This window comes from Temnothorax longispinosus, chromosome 7, assembly GCF_030848805.1.
Source record: "Temnothorax longispinosus isolate EJ_2023e chromosome 7, Tlon_JGU_v1, whole genome shotgun sequence".
NCBI classification, from domain to species: domain Eukaryota; kingdom Metazoa; phylum Arthropoda; class Insecta; order Hymenoptera; family Formicidae; genus Temnothorax; species Temnothorax longispinosus.
In genome coordinates, this window is record NC_092364.1 from 20,997,386 (window position 1) to 21,018,659 (window position 21,274).

Consider the following 21,274-nt stretch of genomic DNA (forward strand, 5'->3'; position numbering starts at 1 on the left):
AGCGGTCAGATCGCGACGATGTAGCCTGCGATGACCGCGACTTTACGATAGACGAATCAACAGCCGACGCGCGACATATTGAAACTTTAGCCCCGTGTGATCTGCGTTCTGCGCTGATGCAGCAACATGAATGAAAATAAAAACCAAAACGGAAGACGACTTTTCTTTGCAAGTACTATTGATAAACGCGATTTTTTTTAGAAACGGTAATAGGAATCATTCGTTGATTTGTTCTCCCGGTCTCAAAATGCGATATTAATCGGTTGAATTATAAATGTCTTAAATGTCGACTGTATCTCAAATTCCTACTACCTAACTCCTGCATTAATAGTACGAGCTTTACAAAGTTACGCTTTAGAACTATATAGCTTAGAGCTATTCGGCACGGCAAAAGCGTCGAATGAGATTTAACGCGAATCCCGCGGGGTTCGCAAACAAGTTGCAGCACGAAATCAAAACGCAATGTCGTCGTCACGATCAGTCAAATCCGGCGTATCAGTCGACGAAGTATGTATATCCGGTTCTCTACCGCGCGCTGACGTCTGTCCCTCTTTCACCATGGCTCGCCGTTGCCAACATCATTTTGCCAATGCTCTTATCCAAGAGAATCTCCGTGTCTCCGGCTCCTTTCTCTTTCCCGGCTTCGGTTAATACGCGCATTCCGCACCGCGGAAGGAGAGAGACACGACTACGGGATTAGATTACCGCATATAAGCGGCTTATTTATCGCTGCGTCGTCGCGTGGATTCGTGACAGGCGCGTGATGAGAAACACAGTCGTTGAAACGGATATCCGGCAAATCCGCGTACCCATAGAGAAAACAATATTCCACGAAGGTCAGAAACGCGAACGACACGATACATGTGCATACATCGATCCGTTTCGCGCGTACCATCGACAGATTCTGATTGATTTTAATCGATGCGCGCTGCACATAACTCGCTACATACTTTGGCGCTGGTGCGAATAAAGGTGTGCTGAAGAATCTCTACACGCGCGCATAGTTCGCTTCTCGAGTTTATCGCGATGCCAATGGCAGCGCTTCAATTTAAATTCCATCCGAGTGGATTCGTTACAGATCGTCACAGAGTACCGAACAGCGACGAGTGGAATTTGACGAACGGGATAAGGTATGTGAATGACCGCTCTCGCCAGTGAATGGCCACTGAGCGTACAAATATATTTTAATCCCGCGTAAAGTAGCACAACTATACCCTTTCACGGAAAAATATTCACGGCATTGGATGTAAAGTTTAAATTAAAATAAACGTTATTAAAACCCCAATAATCTTTCATTAACAATGATTTTACTAATGTCAATTTTATCTTTTTTTCGCGATTTTATATATAGTACACCTTTATATTTAAAATTTATTGAACGATATATATGACAAAAATGATGTTTTCATTGAATAAAATGTGATATAACGATACTCTTTAACGTTAATGTATTTTAATCACGTTAGAATGTTCGATTGATTGACTGTTAAACTGATATCGACATGCTAAAACAATATTTTTTAAAGAAATGAAGAATAAATGTTGCAGCAAATAACTGGATAAGATAAAAAAGCGCATCGATGCTCGTATTTCGGAACGTTGATCGCGCTCGTTGCTACTAGCGCGACTTAAAAGGCGTAACGTAGTCATAAGCTATCGGCATCGCGACTGACTGCTAGAACTTGGCTAGTGAGATATTCTTCCGCCTTCTCTTCCTTCCTTCGACGTTTCGCCGCTTCGCATCGCGCAGTTTCTTCGTGGTCTGTTACCCCGTTACCGGAAGCAACCGCGTAGCGATAGATAGAAAGGGCAGACACGTAAAGACCGCTTGGATTCCTCGGCTTTGCCGAAGCTGATTCTCCGTTCGCTAACCTCTTTATGAGATGTTGAAGCGAGATGGACAAAGAGAGTGAGAGAGAGAGCTAACAAGTTTATCGATTATTCTGATATTGGAATTTAATTAGATAGTATACCTAAACAATTTACACGCTGAGAGAATATAAGATTATGTGACATATACACATAAATATGAAGCGTGACAACGGAAGGATCCACGTTCAAAGAAAATAATTAATTCAATTATAAATATTTAGTTATAACACTTTCGAAACCGAAATATTGACACTAATTTGACTTGGAGACATTACCAGATAAAGATAAAGATTCATAACGTAATTATTTTATTCGCCTCTGTGTGATATTAGAATTATAATTATGCATAATTATGTATTATATCTTTATATAAAATCGTAACAGTTTCTGATAATGGATATTCAGCAATCATGGCACGTTAGTTATTTTTGCGATATGTTATGACATGATTCGCGCTTCAAATTAATCTCGATAATGAGTTTGACATCATCCATCGTCGTACTTGTTATCGGAAATATATGCACTCGTTCTATTGTAACTGAAATTTGTCTACTCGATTTTCCGCATACGCTACCAATTATTACTGAACTGATGAGTTTACAAATATTTCGAAAATTCAGTTATATAATTCGGTTTTAAGTAAAATATGTCGTTGTTGATCAAATTAACATAGATTATGACATAGATGATTCATTATGATAAGAGTACTTCAGTCTGCTTCCTGATTGGTTGAGACCGAGACTTATTTAAGGTAATAAAAATTGATTCTCTCAAAACGTATACCCCTTTGTCGCGTGATTCGCCCAACACGCTCCGAGTTTCGTGTACCTGGCCAATATAACGATAATTTGCAACCATGTGAAGGTGGCCGACCGAGCCAAAGTTAAGCTGTCACGATAAAATTGAATTATACAAGCTATATAACGACATTACAACGATAATAGCAAAGAAATAGTCGTCATTCGTCGCACAATAATATGAAATATCGTCGCACGAATCGGTGAAAGTAACCTCACATGAACAAGGCTACTATTTACACACTCAAATAGCGGTAAAACTAACGGCAATTTTACTTATTAATTGTTACATAATACCTGACTATATTTTTCCTGTATTACGTATATAGTATGATTTGAGAATGACAACTTTGTTAAAATAATTAAATTATATTGTTCATGTTTTTCGTGACTATGCAGCTCTTGCATTTATAACCTTTGTTAAAATAATTAAATTATATTGTTCATGTTTTTCGTGACTATGCAGCTCTTGCATTTATAACATATAAAAATTCGTATCTATATATTTTACATTTGTAAAATACTGAAATATTCAAACTTTTTTCGTTTTCGGGTAATATTAGTCAGGACTATAATATAAGCGTAAAACTTACCGTTTTGATATAAATGTTGCACTTATAAAAGCAGATATACGTAGTCACTTATATCTCACGCGTTTGACAAAGATACACATTAATATTGAACTACAGAACAGAATTCATTATCTACATCACACTTTCACCAATGAAATACACCATGCTAATGTTTTCTATTTCCTGGGAATTTTTTTTAAGCCAGCAAATAAAGTAATACTACATAAAACCGCGTTACAATCTCTGCGATATCATCGTAATCTTATCAAAGACACTTTGGCGCGGACGAATTATTGACCGCCGTTATGATAAAAGCCGATAAACCTTACCGGTGCCAACCGGAGATTTCTATCGCGCAAACATGCCACGGTAAAAAAAAGAATCATCAAAGTATCAGGAGAAAGCCGCTAAACCTGACGACGACCAGGCGGTGACTGAAACCGGCACGGCGGCCAAGCAGTGCCGATAGCCGGCTCGAACACCTGCGACCTGCGGATTCCGCGGAGTAGGAGAAGGTGAACCAGGGAGGAGAAGGTGAACCGCGAAGAAGGAGCGGAGGCATACTCTCGATGGCCTTTGCGCGAAAGCAGAACCTTCGGCTCGTCCACCAAGCGATTGCTCAACGCTCGGCGTCACGATCTTTTCGCGGTATAAGAAGCGCGCTCGGATTCCACGTCGACATTCTCTACACTCTCAGGAATTAAGCCGCGAGTATGCGACGCTGTATCGAGAGAAGGAGCTCGAGTCGCTGAATTATTCCGCGGAAACGCAGTTTGCGTCGTGAGGAACACATCCGCGTGGGACATCTCGGGCTTCCGAGGCTTCAATCTCTCGGGAAACCGCGGAAACCAATCTCTTAGAATACATATATTGTAAAATGGATTTCGCGTTCTAGTTGCCATACAAGTAAAACTGCCGTCTGAGACCCATACGGTCGCGTTTCATCTTCGTTTCGATGGAGTAACGCGGTTGCAACGATTTATTGACAACCGCATGATATTTATCGATAAATCAAGATAAGGAACTCAATGGCACAATAAGTATTCGTACTTTTGTTTAATCATCATGATTAAGATCGTCCTCGAAAACAGACACAGCAGTTAAGAAGTGCTTGGATAATTGCTTGGTTAGTTTCCGCGAATGCAGATGTATTCTCGTTGATGCGCGATGGGCATTTTAGTCTTAATCGGATAAAAAAATAATATACGTAAAATTTGCGCGTTCGGGCTTATGGAATATTTTGTTGAAAAACCGCTACACACAAACCACTCTCAAATTAAATCGTAATATGTCGGATTACGAACGAGCTTATCTCAATTAAAATTAAAATATCAAATTTTAATCTTGTTTAAATACTCATTAATAATATAACGTTACTCGGATTTCTTAATATTAATTCGTGTGAAAGTAATAGATATTTACATGTTCCAAAACAGTCCGTCAAAATAAGAATTTGATTCGACGGTAATCTAATCTAATCTTAGCACTAAGATTAGTACTAACAATAATATGCTCTCAGAAACCGATTATACATCCACGTTTCTCACGATAGTCTTCTTCTAAATACGTTTATCCTTTTCTAAATTGAATGTCTCTTCAAAAGTACAAGATGCACGAGAATACACACACAAGTTTACAGTATATACAAGACAGTAGCGAACGTTCAGAATAGGATAATCACTAGCGGTTAACGTTTGCGAATCAAAAGCATTGCGAGATTAAACGATACGTGCCACAAAGCGACTGCTTTCCTCCGTAAATTACAGATCTTCGAGGCACATAATTAGCGTGTAATGATGTAAGGCTGTTGTATCGTTCCAAAGCGCGCGAATATGAATGCCGGATGCCAACGATGTGATGCCAACACGTAGAAAATTATACGTATGTTTACGTTACCGCTATTATGCAATTTCAAAATTTAACTACCTGAGAAACTTAACTATTTAATGATTTAATTTTTTTTAAACAAATATAACATCTTGTATTTATTAGATTTTTCTATATACACAAAATGTCCCATAATTCACAATTTAATAATAAATTCTTTGAAATTAATTTTGGGAAACTTATCCTGTTCTGAACATTCGCTACTGTTTTGTATACTGTAAACTTGTGTGTACATTCTCGTGCGTCTTGTACTTTTGAGGAGACATTCAATGAATTCCTTTCCTTTTCCAATCGCTTATAATTAGAAACTATCAATACATCGATATTTTTGCTGAAGATTGGATTAGCTTGTTAAAATTATTAATGTCTCGATATTTTTGCTCCAATTCCAAATTCATTAATAAAACTGTAATAAAAAATAAAACCGAGTTATAAGATGTACAGGGTGTCCTTTGAGACGAAAATCCTAATACTAAAATGTCGAGGCTACAATAGTTTTTAAAAGAGAAGTTTAAAGTTGATCAATCAAATTCTCCGAAATTCGCGCGCTCAGTCATGTCACATTACATTAGTAATGAAGGTGTTTTCAAGCGAATTTTCTATATATCTATATCAGTTTCAAGAATAGAATTGATGTGTTTGATTGATTAATTTGATTGATCAACTTTAAACACTTCTCATTTAAAAACTATTAGCCTTGGTATTAGGATTTTCGTCTCAAAATGATCTCAAGAATCTGCTATTAACGAGTGGCACGTCAGGTCTGGGACACATAATCTTCACTAAGGAAAATATGTTAAAAATTCTAACATTTTATGTATGTTCAAATGTTTCAAATATTTCAAATATTAGATATTATAATAATATACAATAAATATTTGTAGCGAGAAATTCAAGGATTTAAAAATTTTAAAAATCCGAATCAATTCTGATGCTAGCGTCACGAAATGTTTTTCAATATCAGTCCGGATCACGTACACTCGTTACTGAAAAACAATATAAGACGCTTGGCTTTTATAGGGATGCGTGTGACTTCATTTCCAAGATGAATACCTAGGCGAAGCAGAACGGAATGTCAACCGGCGGTCGTCGTCTCACGTGGCGTTTTATTTCGCGATTGAATTCTGCTGGCGCGATACTGATAAATTATGGTCGCGGTCGTAGCTAGCCGATATTCCTGCCAACAAATTCCCCGTAGGTACGATCATATTTATGGTCTTCGTAATTCGAAAACCAGCTGTATAGAAGGAAGCAATTTGTTCGATTGCCGATACAATATTGCGATGCGGCGATGGAATGGGATCGTTCGGCACGTGAAAAAGCCGGTGACGTATTAAATGCATCTTTTAGATATATTTGGATAAAACTATATAATTCGCAAATGTTTCATAAAAATATAATATACCATTTTTTAAATTTAAATTAAACACGTACACGATATAATTAAAGATTAAATCCACTATGAATAAGCGATTATATAAAGATATATTCTAATGCATAATCATAAAGAAATTATAATAAATACCAGAATTTTATATTGTGTGTAAAAGCTTTCGAGATAATCTTAATTAAAATCGTAATAGCGCACGATTCACGTAGAGTAGCATGAGTAGCGCGGAGAAATTGGAAATTTTTGTAATGAAGGCAATAAGACAGACGGAGATTTTAGTCGCGATCGATAGTGCTTCGAATTGTCCCGTTCGATTTCGCGAATGTCCGACCTGTGCGAATCCTAAAAAGTTTCCCGTCGTCTCTGCTTTCGCTGCAGGAATGAGGAAAACGCGGGATTGAGCCGGCACCGACTTCCGGCAAAGATTACGTTTAATCAGAATTAAGGATGCTTGTGAACCATCGATAGTCCAAGAGGTCGGCCGATCTCCGTTTCATTTAGAATCGAATAGGTCTAATCAGCGGTGAGATTTCCCGAACGATTGCCGCTCGAAAGTTTGGATCACGTTAGATGGGTATCGCTTTTCCGTCGAATATCCGCAGCGAAATTACACATGTCGCTGCCCGGTATATCGATTTTGACCTATGGCTCGCGTACCCCGCATTTATATCCGGCATGACGACTATCATTGCAAATTCCTTTCTGAGACTTTCCATCACAAATGCCCCGCGTGTTTTCCGCATGAATACTCACATGGAGAATATTACGCGCGATATTATAAGATGCAATAAGATGCAATATGCGCGATAAGGAATACAAAAGTGCAAAGACATAGAGATGTCAAAGATGCGTATAATTCATTGATTAATTGTCGCATTAACTATTATTTTCTTTCCTTCAATACTGCGGTGAATCACGATATAAATAGGTAATTGAATATCTCTGAATATGCATCTCTCGACTTGGCCGCACATCGAGATAAGTCTAATGTAAGCTCCAGAGAATCGTTGTCATCGCTATCCTTAATGCGAGAATAGTGCCAAAGACTTCATTAATGAAAAAGTATCTTTCTCATTACAAGACATTTACATTCAAACTGAAACTGCATCTATAGTCTCAGACATCTCGAAATGTGTACGTCATCGAAATACGGACGTGTCTCTCTAGATTTGATGAAAATAATACCATTTCCAATGTTTACGATGCTCGTAAAGACTTAATCGAAATATTCCGTTGCCATGGCGAAAAGGAAGCGAGAAGTTGTTTTCGAATTTCTTTCCTGCGAGACTTCTTCCGGCGCAGCGCAAAGGAAGTCCAACATCACGTTTCTCAACCGTACACTCGGCGAATCCGTAATTATTCTCGCGACATGTACAGACTTCAAATCCTCGGTTTACGTCGGAGTAATTAATAAATCATTAAAAAACGCATGCGAGACCCTCTAGCCGTTCATTCTTCTTTGTGGGCCGTTTCGATCGAGTGCTTCTTTTAAGTTTGTCTTTATGCTTCGAACAGAATGAGACGTTTATTTAATCAGAGGCTGTTGCCTCTCTTCCCGCTTTCCGTCTCTTTCTTTCATCTTGTGTATCATCCTATATGGTCCACTCGATACAACTTGGTAAATACGATAACAATCATATATAATTTTTATTGTGGATAATAAAATATATAATTTATTTCTAGAACAGTAGTCGCATAATATTTATTTATATAAATAATGCCAATTTTTTCTTTCTCTTTCTAGAAAGTAAAATATATGTTTGTGTCTGATATTTGTTAACGCTTTCTATCACGTTAAAAAACTCTATCTATCTTTATTCTCATTAGTCATATCAAAATTTTTTTATATGCGAGTAAAAGATTAAATGAAAATTTCGTGGACATTTTTTGACACTTCCGAATATTACATCAAACCGACGTCAATTGGCCTCGTGTATCATCGCGGCTGTAGCGACAATTTAATCCGTTAAACCGCAGGTTACATTGACGATGATGCGGTAATTGAGTTTCAGAATTTACGTGGCAAGTTTGTTAAAACGCATTTGTATACTATCTCGATCGTTTCGCGATTAATAGTGACTCAACAATGATGTAATCAATCATGCGGAAAAAATCTCCATCCCGGATTTTGTTCGGATCACACTGCCCGATCAATATCGTGCAATGTGTATGCAGTACGCTATTGTAACTGTCAACTACCAGATAGTAGAACATTATCTCGCGACGGGTGATATATTTTTCATCGTATCATCGTGCAATGATACTGTAAATAATTAAAGGTTCAGATAATCATTGGATTAGCACGAGTAATCGATAGGCAAACAGCAGTTTAATACGTAATATCTTGTTGGTGTGGACTATTGTTCGCAGGTACTCTACCATGAATATCACACGTCGGCGACACGAGAATATCGGAATATCGAGGGCAATGTAGTAGATGTCAACGTGTCAAACGGAGCGTGAAGTAATGGATTGTGACATTTAGCAAGATTCATCGATAGATATTGCAATATTATTTTTTACGCGTAGTTGCATTACTTGTAACTTCCTAATCTTAAATCTTAAATCGATAAAGTCTTAAATCAACGCGGAAGAGTGCAGCATGAAACTGCCCAAGGTCGCTCTTAAAAGCCGGTAATGTCGATCCTTTCCGTGTTATATCGCGATGTAACGTAATATCTCGCAAGATGGAACACAAACTGCTTCGGCCGAATTAAAAAAAACCGTTATTTAAAAAAAAAACATATTTTCGGGCTATTCATTTTCTGGCTCGTTCCAGACGGAACATAAAAAATGGCCTCGGAAGGCTTACCCGATAGCTGGCTGCAGCTTTCTCCCCTTTGCGAAAAATTACTACATTTCCGAAGGGTCCCGACAAGTGCAACGATCATGGGCATCGATCCGCATCGGTCGCCGTTGGGAACTAAATTTGCCGACGGTAAAAGCAATTTATTTTCGACTCCATCGCCACTACGGGGGCAACAAAAATTGTGTGGTACGCTTGCAGATGCTGTCTCGGTATGAAGCAAAGTAATTTCTCCATGTAATTCGCCAATGACAGGTATTTGTAATAGTTAAACACTTTTCTCGCGCATAATGCAGCATAGTTGAGCATGTTTCCAATATTTTACTCAAAAGAAAAGAAAATATATATACCTACTACTAAAAAATTCTATTATTAAAATCATTTCTGGATTAATGTTCAATCTTTACAAAAATAATGTTATCCTTCAACGTTTTTAGGAAATATTGTTTCTAACAAGCTACATTTTTTATAAGCACAATAGAAATATATCTATCAACGTCAAAAGCATCGTTTAACCATTAAACTTCGTCAAAATGCGCATCGTTGATCAAGATACTCTTTTCCAGAGCTACACATATAGCCCTTGTGCAAAATAATCTATATTTTGAGGATTTCGCCCGTAGGCTGGCGCCTTTGAAAAATTACTGTGCTCCTTCGAATTCCTTCTCCCGCCTGGCGTAACGATCATGGCCGTCGATCCGTATCGGTTGCCGCTCGCGAGTTAAATTCTCCGACGAAGAAGGAACCCTTCTAAGGAAGGAAGGAAGAGCCTCCCATCCCAGAAATTCCATACGCAACCTAGGAAGCATCGAGCTACCACCCGCCGATCGAACGAGCCGTTTCTCCTCGGTCTTACATCACTTTTATGCCCGCCATATTTCTGACCGACCAAACGGTCCGACGAATGATGCATTATTTATGGCGAAATTCAACGAAAATCAACCGGACGCATCGTCGTCGTTCGTTAAAAAGACTCAATCTCCTCGAATCATATTCTGTACTAAATTATACGATTCCATTTGGCATAATTTTCTCTCGTCAATAAAAATTAATTGATTTTTCATTTAATTAAATTTTTAACGTGTAATAATTATTCGAGAAATCAGTTAAGAGCTATCAAATCGTCAATTTGCACAAATAAAATATTAAATTTAAACTAAAACAACTTCAAGGAGTACGTTAATGCTATCAGAATATTTCTGCAAAAATTTTGCTATTAATTTATTAATATTTTTCACATATATATGCAGTTTTAATTATAATAAAAACTTTATTCGATCGAGTATACCTCTTTATGCATATCGAGGACATCTTTTCATCATCTATGAGACAATTCTTCAGCATCCCATTACATTAATTAAAATCTATCTCATAGGATTGCTGCGGCTTTACATTTCAAATAACAGTGGATATCTACCTTCTTCCCAACCAAAAAGCGAGACAACGCACAATTATTCGAATATAGTGAATTAAAAATCTCTATGCTACATAAAAGTTAATCTTTATAATCTCGACACTACGTATAGAGATTACTTTTTCTATTTCTCTTTCTCTCTTTCGTATTTAACAATATACATGAATATAAAAACAAATAAAACTTATTAAAAACTATATGTAGATATTTTTACGCTGTAACCAAAGATCATTCGATATATTATCGCTATTAGATAGATAAGATTTCTATGAAAAAAGAAGTACAACGTTTCAGCTCCTATACAATCCGTAACAAAATATCACCATACTCTCTATCTTCGACAAATATGTTTTATTTTATTTATTCGCTTATGTTTACGTAACTGCAGCGAAATTTTACTTCACGTCACTCGACGATTAATCTCGGCCGATTCGTTGGCAGCTTTCCGGGCAATGACTATCGACAGTTCTCGTAATTTCTTCTAACCTTTGCCCTCTCCCGACACCGCCATATTCACCACCTGACCCAACGTTGAAATATTATCAGCGTTAAGGAAGGTGCTAGGAGCAGGGATATCCTCGATCATCATAACCAGAATACGACATGACAGACGAGTCCGTAGATTTTATCAACTTTTCGCATTGCCGCTTGCGGAAGATGAAAGTCGTTAGCTGACGCTCGAAATTTTATTTCCGAATGTCAGTAAAAATTATCCGCAGTTTCCGGATGTATAAACTGCAAATTCGTTGCACGCGCGTTATCAATTATTTAAAAAAAGAGAGACTAAACACTTTGTCATTATCAAAATTAGGAGAATCGCCTTAAATAATATTATGGAGTTATTTATGTAACTTATGAGAAATTCAGCTCTTTTTTATTTAATTTTACTGTACATCCGTTAAAGCGATTTTTTCTGGAGTTATGCAAAAATGGAATTATTCGTAAATTTTGTTCATAAACGCATATTGATAAAAGTGTGGTAGATCTTCAGTCGATATGCGTCGATATGCGTAACGATGTTTAATCGATTACGTTGAACCACGAGACAGCCCAAATATCTCAGCTTACAGATTACTGACATTGTGCATCCACGGTAATGATAAATAATGCCCCGCGATCGATCAAATAACGCCGTTTTTATAACACTTTTAAGCTCACACGTACGATGCTAGAAAGCTTAACGACCCCGGCGACTCAGGCTTCGCCAGCTCCCACTACGCCAGCTAGATCGGGACGGTATAATGCAGATTTATCGGTACAAAACGATATTCCTGCAAAAAGCCGTGCACGAAGATCGTTATGGAACGACGAAGATATCGGGCTGAAACGAGCAATCAGTTTTTCCGTCGGCCTTTAACTCAGAATAATGTCCAGTTTTTTGCTGCCATAAGTCCTCCCGCAGCGCGAAATGTTCGTTGAAGGTATTATCCCGTTTACACACGACACTTACTCCGGTTAATTTCCTTGCCACATAATGTGAATAGCCACCCCACGCCATAACCAAATGTGATTTCTACACATTTATTTTCAACGGTCACTAATATAATAAATTTACGATTAGTTAAAAAAATTTATTATTAGTTTTGTTATTACCAAGCTTTTTCGAATCGCTCAAGGCTGTCAATAAAATTACCATTTAAGGTCAGTAAAATTTACAGTCCTATTTGAAGCGCGAGTGATTTATTAGAAAAATATAGAAAATGTTCGCGTCTTTATGGTAAGCATTTTAAAAATTAAATTAGTCGATAAAAGAAATTGTTTTTGTTATAAATTTTGTTATATTTATAGTTCCATGACGATAATAAGTAGGACTCATTCCTTTCTTTAATTATAAATTTCGATGCTTTTAGGACAGCATTAATATTATTCAACATTTCTATATCATCGACGTCCATCTTTCATCGGGAAGATGCGCGGTTACAAAACGACGATAGTGCTCCTCCGAGCGCGCAACGACCCTTCCTTCCTCTTGGGTTAATCTCGGTCGGAATAATTGCATCCTAGTACGTGATAGATGATGTCACTTCGCCGTTCGTAACCTCGTATTCCATAACTTCGCAATATGGCGCGCAACTTGCATCGAAACTCTCCAAGATCGAGGAGACGATTGTTACATGGCCGAGAAAGAGGAAGACAGTCCTCGCAGTATTACGGGGGAATCGCAAATTGGATTTTCCTAGTACCAGCCGCAGACCGTGTGATCTCGTCAGTGAAATGTCGCTGACTTGGACACGTAGTCCTTTCGGCAATATGGATCTCGTTGACGTACAAATTATGCGTCAAATATGCAGATCGAAACAGAGTTCTGTAGTAGCACTTTCCGTGTTCTATGTTCCTCTATGTCCCTCTTCTCTCTGTTGCAACTTACCAAATTTTTAAAGACATATGGTTGCAACAGAGCTAACCGCTGAAGCTTAAATTCCATATAAATTAATAGTTTATACATTCTTGCACCGCGCAAATTGAGTGACAGGGAAATATTCCGAGCTACGTTTAAGGATGTATGTCACTTATGTCAAAATAATAGGACAAAGCTGAAATTTACAGAGATTGTGCACTTATAGATTCCAAAAACCTGTGTTAAATTTGCGATCAATTGTCCGTTTCTGAGATATTTGCTTTGAAAGTTACAGAAATTGTATATATATAGATAACTTCCCATGTAAATATTATAATGCTCATGTACGGTAAAAATAAATGAAATTTTTATGGTACACTTCTATGACATCGAGAATTGCAATTACGGTTTTTTAAGATTTTCTGGGTTTTTTTTTTTTTCAAAATTTTAGTGATTTATTTAAACAATATCAAGTACAAAAATGGGACAAAATGATACCATGTTGTTTATGAATAATTTCTGAGATTAGCTCTACACTGTTTAATCAAGAAAACAAAATTATACTATATAAGCTATCTGACATACATCCTTAAATTATTTATGATCAATGGATTAATAATAAATAGCTTAAATAATTATAATGTTCCAGTGTGTTCAAAAAATACAGTATATTTTTTTACATATCCAAATAAACTGTATATCACGTGAAGTTTCATTATTACAACCGGCAAAATTTGCGGAAGAGGTCAGTCAAATATGATGGCATCGTCCGTAATTACTCCACCGATTCACCACCAATTGCACTTACGCCTCTTGTCTGTCTATTAACTATCCGCAAAAATGCAGCCTTCCTGACAAGAAGGTCAAACCACATCTCGCTCCTCGTGCGGTTTCGCGTCTAACTCGAGCTCTAACAGCGAACTGCACGGCGTGTAATGGACCGCGAGCATCGTGCCGTCTCTTTTCCCGCGGATGTTATTTAGTAGGAAGTACTTATTCACGAGAGCAGTAAAGCGGCCATTATAAGTCTCCGGAGGCAAATAACCGTGGAGCTTACCCCATATCGCCCACTTTCATAAATCGCGCCGTGGGAGAGGGGCCAAGGGTGAAAGAATAAGAATAGAAGACGAAGAGTAAACCTGAAAGAGACACGAGGAATGGAAGAACGAGAATGGCTACGTGGATGCGAATGCAAGTACGATGGATGGATAACTGTGAACGCGTATGATGATGGAACGCAAGTGCAAGAACGAACAGCAGTCAATAGAGGTACATGGGTGCAAAGAAACAGCAAATAATATTCGTCGAAAGGGGGAAACGTGATAATGAGTCTAAGAAGATATGGCACATTGTAGGATAAATCCGCGACTCGATGGCAACTAGGAAAGAGCAGAGGGCGGGAAGAGGAAGCCGCGATGGGAATCTGTGGAAACGATGACTGAAGAACAGCGGAGTCGTCTTCAGCCAGGCTGCTGTACACAGCAGCGAAGTGGAGACGAGGAATGGGGGAGGAAGATAATCTTGCCTGCACTGTTCTCTTGACCTCGGAGCACAAAGGCGCCCAACGAGCTGAAAACCGCCTCGCGATGCTCTACTCTCTCTCTCTCGTTCGCTCGCTCGCTCGCAAACCACCCACCGTAGTTCTGTGACGGTACATAGTTATCAAAAGCGAGTAAACTGGAGAAAATTTTGACTCCGCGACACGAGGCGACACGACGATGCAACATTTATACAATTTTCAAGATATATTAACTTGAATTTCAAATGAAGTATACAAACAAATTTACAAACTTGAGATTGCCGTTTCAATCAAAATCGCTGATTAATTGTCAATGGAGAATTTCGAAGCTGTAGAAGCCGTACAATACTTCGAGCAATATTTAAAGATATGCGATTCCAACGGAGTAACCGATATAAAATTATTCCTGTTATTATATTCAAGATATATATTACGAAACTTTAAATTAAATACATCGCTTGTTAACAGTAATGTAAAATATTCTTATTTTCCCGGCTTTAAATTAAATCAAATTTTCTACATCTTTCTTTTTCATTAGGTATATAAGCTGATATTCTATTTAACGGAATTTCTTGTTAATTCTCATATTCTCTCGATAACCTATAAAAAATTCGCAATTGGCCATCCAATCGCACAAATCGTCCTCCCAGAGTTTCGATTTCGTCGGTCGGCTTGGCAGCGCTAAAACGGAAGTTTCATTTCAGTCCCTTCCTGCTGCCGGGCCTTAAAATTTTAAACGGATCGCTCGAGATACGAAATCGAGGGGAAAAGGAGACAGCGTTCATGCAACTTTATCGGCGATGAAAAGGCGACCCTGACCTCGCTGAGGCGTGACAACCGACGCTCTTCGCTTTTCTATGGACCCCCAGGAGATTTGGTTTCCCTCGTTCAGTCCTATGTGCTGTCGCATTCTTTGCTCGCGACGACGGAGGAAAATATTCGCATATCGGATCTGCTTACAAACTACCGGTATAATACTATAATCCATAATCTACATGATGGATCTTCAAGAAAACGAAATAGAATAGAACTATCTAAAGTCTGCATATAAAATAAAAATAAGACAACAGTTTTTAATCTCTTAAATAACTGTCATTCTACAAGAGAAAACTTGATTCCTATGTCACTGTTTCAATTAGTGTACTTAATTAGAAAGGATTGAGCGTTGTGATTTTTAAGAATCTAGCGAGAAAAAGTGCCAACATGTAATTACTTGAAGCATATATAAAAAAATTAATCGATTATAAACTTTAATAAATTTTGTATACGCGAATTTTTCGTCAATATTTTCGCGTGATTAGGTATATCTTGCGATGATATATGACTGAAAATTGTCAAAGATAAACCGTCTAATAAAATGAGCGAAATAACTTTGACGAAAGGAGTGTCGCGTAATTTTTAACGGGTATCAATGTCGACATGAATGTCAGACACTGATGGCAAAAGAGGACGAAACGGAAACCTACCAGGCCCTAGGGAACTCTCAGCATAACGAGAAGCGGCGATTATCGACAGCTGTCGTCGACGTCCAGGTTTTAACGGCCGCTGAGTAGATCAAATTTTGCAAACAGGCGCAAAGCATGAATCAATAAAAAGAAAGACGTTATGTTAGTTTATGGCATCTTGGATAAATCAAATCTGCCGTTCGTGTAACGCTCGATTTAATCTTTTCATACATTCCGTGAAATACAGCGCGAGTTCCGCTATCACAACTAAACGTTTCAATATGAACTTCATACAACTCGATATTAATTACCGTTACGTATGACGATATCTGCTTTGGCTCAACTAGTAACGTTTCGATGATAGCGGAACGGGTTGTATAAATATAGCGTTACAGGGGAATTGATGTGAAATCTGTCGCACGGATTAATTTTAAAGGGTTAACATGATGTGTGGGGTCTCAGTCCAACAAATGCGCTCCGTTAATCACGATAACGTTCGTAATTTTGCGGCGGTATGATGATGTAAAGTACAAAGGTTGACATCGCCCGGCGTATAATCCACGCTATTTTCGCTTTGCGGGGTATTGAAATTCGTTTAAATTCCACGGCATTATTCGCGACGTGTATAATTCAATTTACCGACGAAAAGTAGCAGTAGAAATGCACAAAACTGATCGTTCGCGCTTGCAATTTTTTCATACATAACTCGCGCGACATCGTTACGATTGGCTATTACGAGCATGCAGAGTAACACAATACAAATATGCCAAATATGCTATCTCAATTTTAAACTTGCTGATGCATGTAATTAACGATACTTTAAAAACCTAGTTTCGCAAAACAAAAGAAAATAAAATGTATCCGTGAATTATAAAGTTGGTTACTTTATAAAGTTTAAATTAACGATTTTTAAACGTGTATTATTTCATCATAGGAAACGAGTCGTTTATATATAATCGCAATGCGATATATAAGTTCGCGCGACGATAAAAAAACGATAATTAACGATAGAAACCTAATCCGCAAATAATCGCGTCGCGCAACGTGCGCTATCGTTAACATATATATTGCGCAACGTCCATCGTTACAATGTTATTGTTAGCGCGTAACCGTTAGTCCGTAGCTGTTCGTTATCTTTCGATACGCTCACCATTTTCAGGGAATAGATTCTTTTTAATTGCACGGCCGTTGCACTTGGCGTAACGGCGTATTCACGGGAACAACACGCAACGCATATAGCGCGTGAAAAGCTTTTATATAGATACATTTGCGTATGTCCGCAGATATACGTGCACATTTTTTCGCTTTATTCCGCGTTGAAATTTCTTCACGCGGTCGCGATTAAACGAAGCAATTGTATGTTACTTTATCGCAATCACAATGTCTCGCGAGATTCAACGATCGGTACTATTTTGAAACGATTAGTATACCATAACCTTTTTACAGCTCTTCTTCAAACGGTAATTGCTCTGCTGTTACACGCAATTCATCAGCTGACTCGCTTTCGTCGAGTGTATCTTCTGTATTAATCAAACAGCGTTGCAATAACGGATTGAAACACGCGACTATATTTTTTACAACTATATCTTTCGCAGAGAATTATTGTATTCTTTACACGGAAGCTCTTGGAATACGTTTAATTGCACTGCTATGGCGCGACCCCGCGGCAGTCGCTTTCATCGATTGCATCCTTTATATTAATCAAACGACGGCGCAATAACGGATTGAAACACAACGAACACATAACTACGTCGTTAGTCGCGCAAATGGCTCTATCGCTACAACTAATATAAAACCGACGAGCGGTCGAAGGTGACGCGTCGCAAGCGACGTGGCGGCTTATTAATTGGGAGGCATGACTGCAATGCCGAGAGGCGGCTAATTGCGGCCGTTTTTAAGCAAATTTACATAAACATCATTCTTATTCTACTCGCGCGATTTTTAATTCGACCGAGCGCTGTCTGGCTCGCGTTCGTTACGTCTAAAGATTTTTGAACCTAGCTAAATGGATGATTTTCTTCCCCAAAAGCTTTGCGTAACCTTTTTGTCAAATATTTAATCATATGTATATTTTATTCATTTTAAATACTTTGTTATAGGTTGACATATTAGTTACTTAGGTTTGCGAAGAAGGAAACAGCGATGAGCGATGCGTGAAAGCATGTGTGAGCATACCGGTATACACGTGTCATGCAAGAAGAGATTAAAGCCGCCGTGCGACACGCACGTGAAATCGTAGTCAGCTAGAAGTGCTAGAGTAAAGGCATTTCTTGATAAAGCGTTGAGAACCGTGAATTGGTTGCGTGTTGTTCGCGTCATGCATTCACAAATTTACAGTGGCGAATAATCGAAACTCACGGCGAGTCCGAAGTTTCCGTCATCTATCTCGTCGGAATCACTTCCGCTTATTCCGCGCTTCTCGAACGAGACATCATACGACGGACGTGAAATCGATGAGCGAATAAATGAAAGTGCTTGACAAAGTCGATAATAAAATATGGCAGATGCGGAAAGCAAAGTGAATGCTGTGGAAATGAATCAAATCACATGCATCGAGTAGCGAAACAAAGACTATGGACATTAACGATAACAATACGAAATAACTAAAATAACTAAATTAAATCTTACGAGCGTATCCAACAATTAAATTCAATAAATCGATACATGAAATAACTTTATATTCCGTGTTTTCATATATATATAGTCTTAATTACGCCAACAATTTTCGTACGTCTTGTGTGTGCTCCACCCCGTGTTTTATTTCACAAAACCGTGTGCCATTTGGAATAATTATTACTTCAGTTAATGGAATTCTCTCGCTTTTAATTTCGACATTCGATCGTGTTTCAAATGCACGTATTTAAGACTTTTGCAATTTCGAGCGAGAGAGAAAGAGAGGATTGGAACACATCGAAGGATGATGAATTAGTAATACGTAGGCGGACGCAAGGTAAATTCATTGGTCGGTCGTTCTTTTGTGATGCATGAGATTTCCACGATCCGCGAATAATGGAATGGGGAATAAAGTGCGAACAATTCCGTCACTCTCGGGTCACTCGTTGTCATGGCATTGCAGTGAAAAGAAGTACGCACGCACACAGTGCCCGTCACGACTTCACGCCCGAAAAGTACTTTCAATTTGAATCCTTGCGTATAAAACGAGAGGCAATAATTTAAATTTGAAATTAGGACGATTTAGGCTTTTTTCCACTAGGCTTGCGACAAACGCGAGAATGCTCCAAAGCGAATATTTCATTTGTATAAATAAAGAATAAAAGCATATTAAAAAATAATATATTATAATAATAATATTCATAGAATTATATTAATATGTGCATAATGTGTGCATTAAAATAGAAAATTATATATTATCTATATTAATAGAACATAATTGTATTGTAGTATAATTCATATATGCTGTATTATCCGTACTGTATTTATATCCAATATATTCATATATTATTATTATTAATATATCTAAATATAAATATAGTTAACTGATAACAAACTTTAATAAATGTGTTAATTCACTGAACAATGTAATTATGTAATAATTACATAGAAACATGATTTCCTACTCCGTATATGAGTAAATCTAAAATTATATTTCTTATGTATAATTTGTCTCAATCTGTTCTTATCAAATTAATCTGACCAGAATAGTAAAGAATACTGAAAAAATATATTAGCGCACATTAATAATTTATAATTTAAACAATCGCGCTTTAACCGATACGTCACGCATCAAGGCGAATTGAAAATTAATTAACGGTTAATTCGATCATATCGCAAAACATTGAATAAATCTAATTACTATAAACCAGAAGATACGATAGTCCAGTTAGACCACCTGCATCGTAAAATTAACCGGGATTATAATCAAACGCATCATAAAACCGATCGTACGTCGACAGCGACGTTGCGGGCCAAGGCATAAAATTATTACACCTACATTCTCGCGGAGCAATTGCTATAAACACGATCTTAGAAATTAGAGCACAAAGGGAATTGATATCGACAGTTTATCAAATCAACTAAATGAGTTTGACAGTATCTAAATAATAATAAATATTTATCATTTTGAAAGTTATTACAACTCAATCTAAAAGAACCTTTATCAAGATAGTTTATTCACACATATATATGTGTGTATTATATGTTACATATGCACATTATCTCTTTGTTAATACTCATATTTTAATATTTAATAAATGCGTGTATTTTTGAAATTTGAATTTCACTAGGATGAAACGGAAAGGTACTGTAGACAGTCATGAAAACGGATGTAACACGCGTTCCACGTATAATGCATGCGTTCCAGTAACAAGGAGCATTCGCAATTAGAGGTGAATAATTAAAGGGTCGTTAGTCTCGCCAAGTATAACTCAAATCGCGGGGAGCGGAAATGAAGTCCAGAATTTTCAAGGCTGGCCGACGTGGCTGAGTTACAGAAGCGATCGATTGTTCCCTTTTTCGTTCCACGTCGGAGTATATAAATAACCGTGCGATAAGCACGGTATGTTCGTGAATAATTATCAATAGAAGTGTACGTACAAGAGCAATCACGACATTGACAAAGATCAGAGATCTCCACAAATTGGATACAGTCGTTAATTAACACGTTATAAAATTTAATGTAATTAATTAAAAGATAACTTCTCTTCTAGTAAATTAAACAAAGATAAAAATTTGGTGCACAAATCTTCGCAATTATATTTAAGACAATAAACAAAAAATGTATAATCTTTTTTTAAATAATTTTAAATTCTAGAACGTGAGATGTGTAAGCGATTATAAAAATTTTCTTTTATGCTAATTCTCGTGTTAGTTACGACCGAGTATGCAAGTCTCTACCCAGCACTAAAAATCATAAACATAAATTAGAAAACGCGGCTGCTCCTTGATGTTGCAGCATGCACGATAACTCAAATATTTGTAAATGAAATATTTTGCTGTAATGTACATATCAAAAGCAAAAAGCTCTTTGCCGAGAGAGTAAGGCAAAAATACTATTTATCACCGTTCATCACAGCAAAAAGTTTCACGTGATATAAATTATATAACTCATAAGCCGAGTCAACAAACGCATACACAAATACATATTCTAATAATAAGAAAATAATTACATAATTACTGAAGATGAATATCGGAGTGGCATTTCAAATTAACGCCACTGTTATACATAGAATTATCCCCACTGTAGTTTTTCACAGATTGAAATCAGGTTGAGTACT

General features: G+C 37.4%; 1 protein-coding gene across 3 annotated transcripts in view; it reads right to left on the minus strand.

Annotated features, from left to right (window-relative positions):
* Pgant9 (polypeptide N-acetylgalactosaminyltransferase 9) overlaps window positions 1-21,274 on the minus strand; it is a 189,300-nt gene that overhangs the window by 125,038 nt on the left and 42,988 nt on the right. Inside the window, exon 1 of one of the 3 annotated variants that reach the window (XM_071782804.1) lies at window positions 3,263-3,639. The exons of the other annotated variants lie outside the window; for them this stretch is intronic. The gene's annotated coding sequence lies outside the window, so the exon portion shown is untranslated. Of the gene's footprint in view, window positions 1-3,262; window positions 3,640-21,274 lie in introns of those variants that run through there. 3 annotated transcript variants of the gene reach the window in all.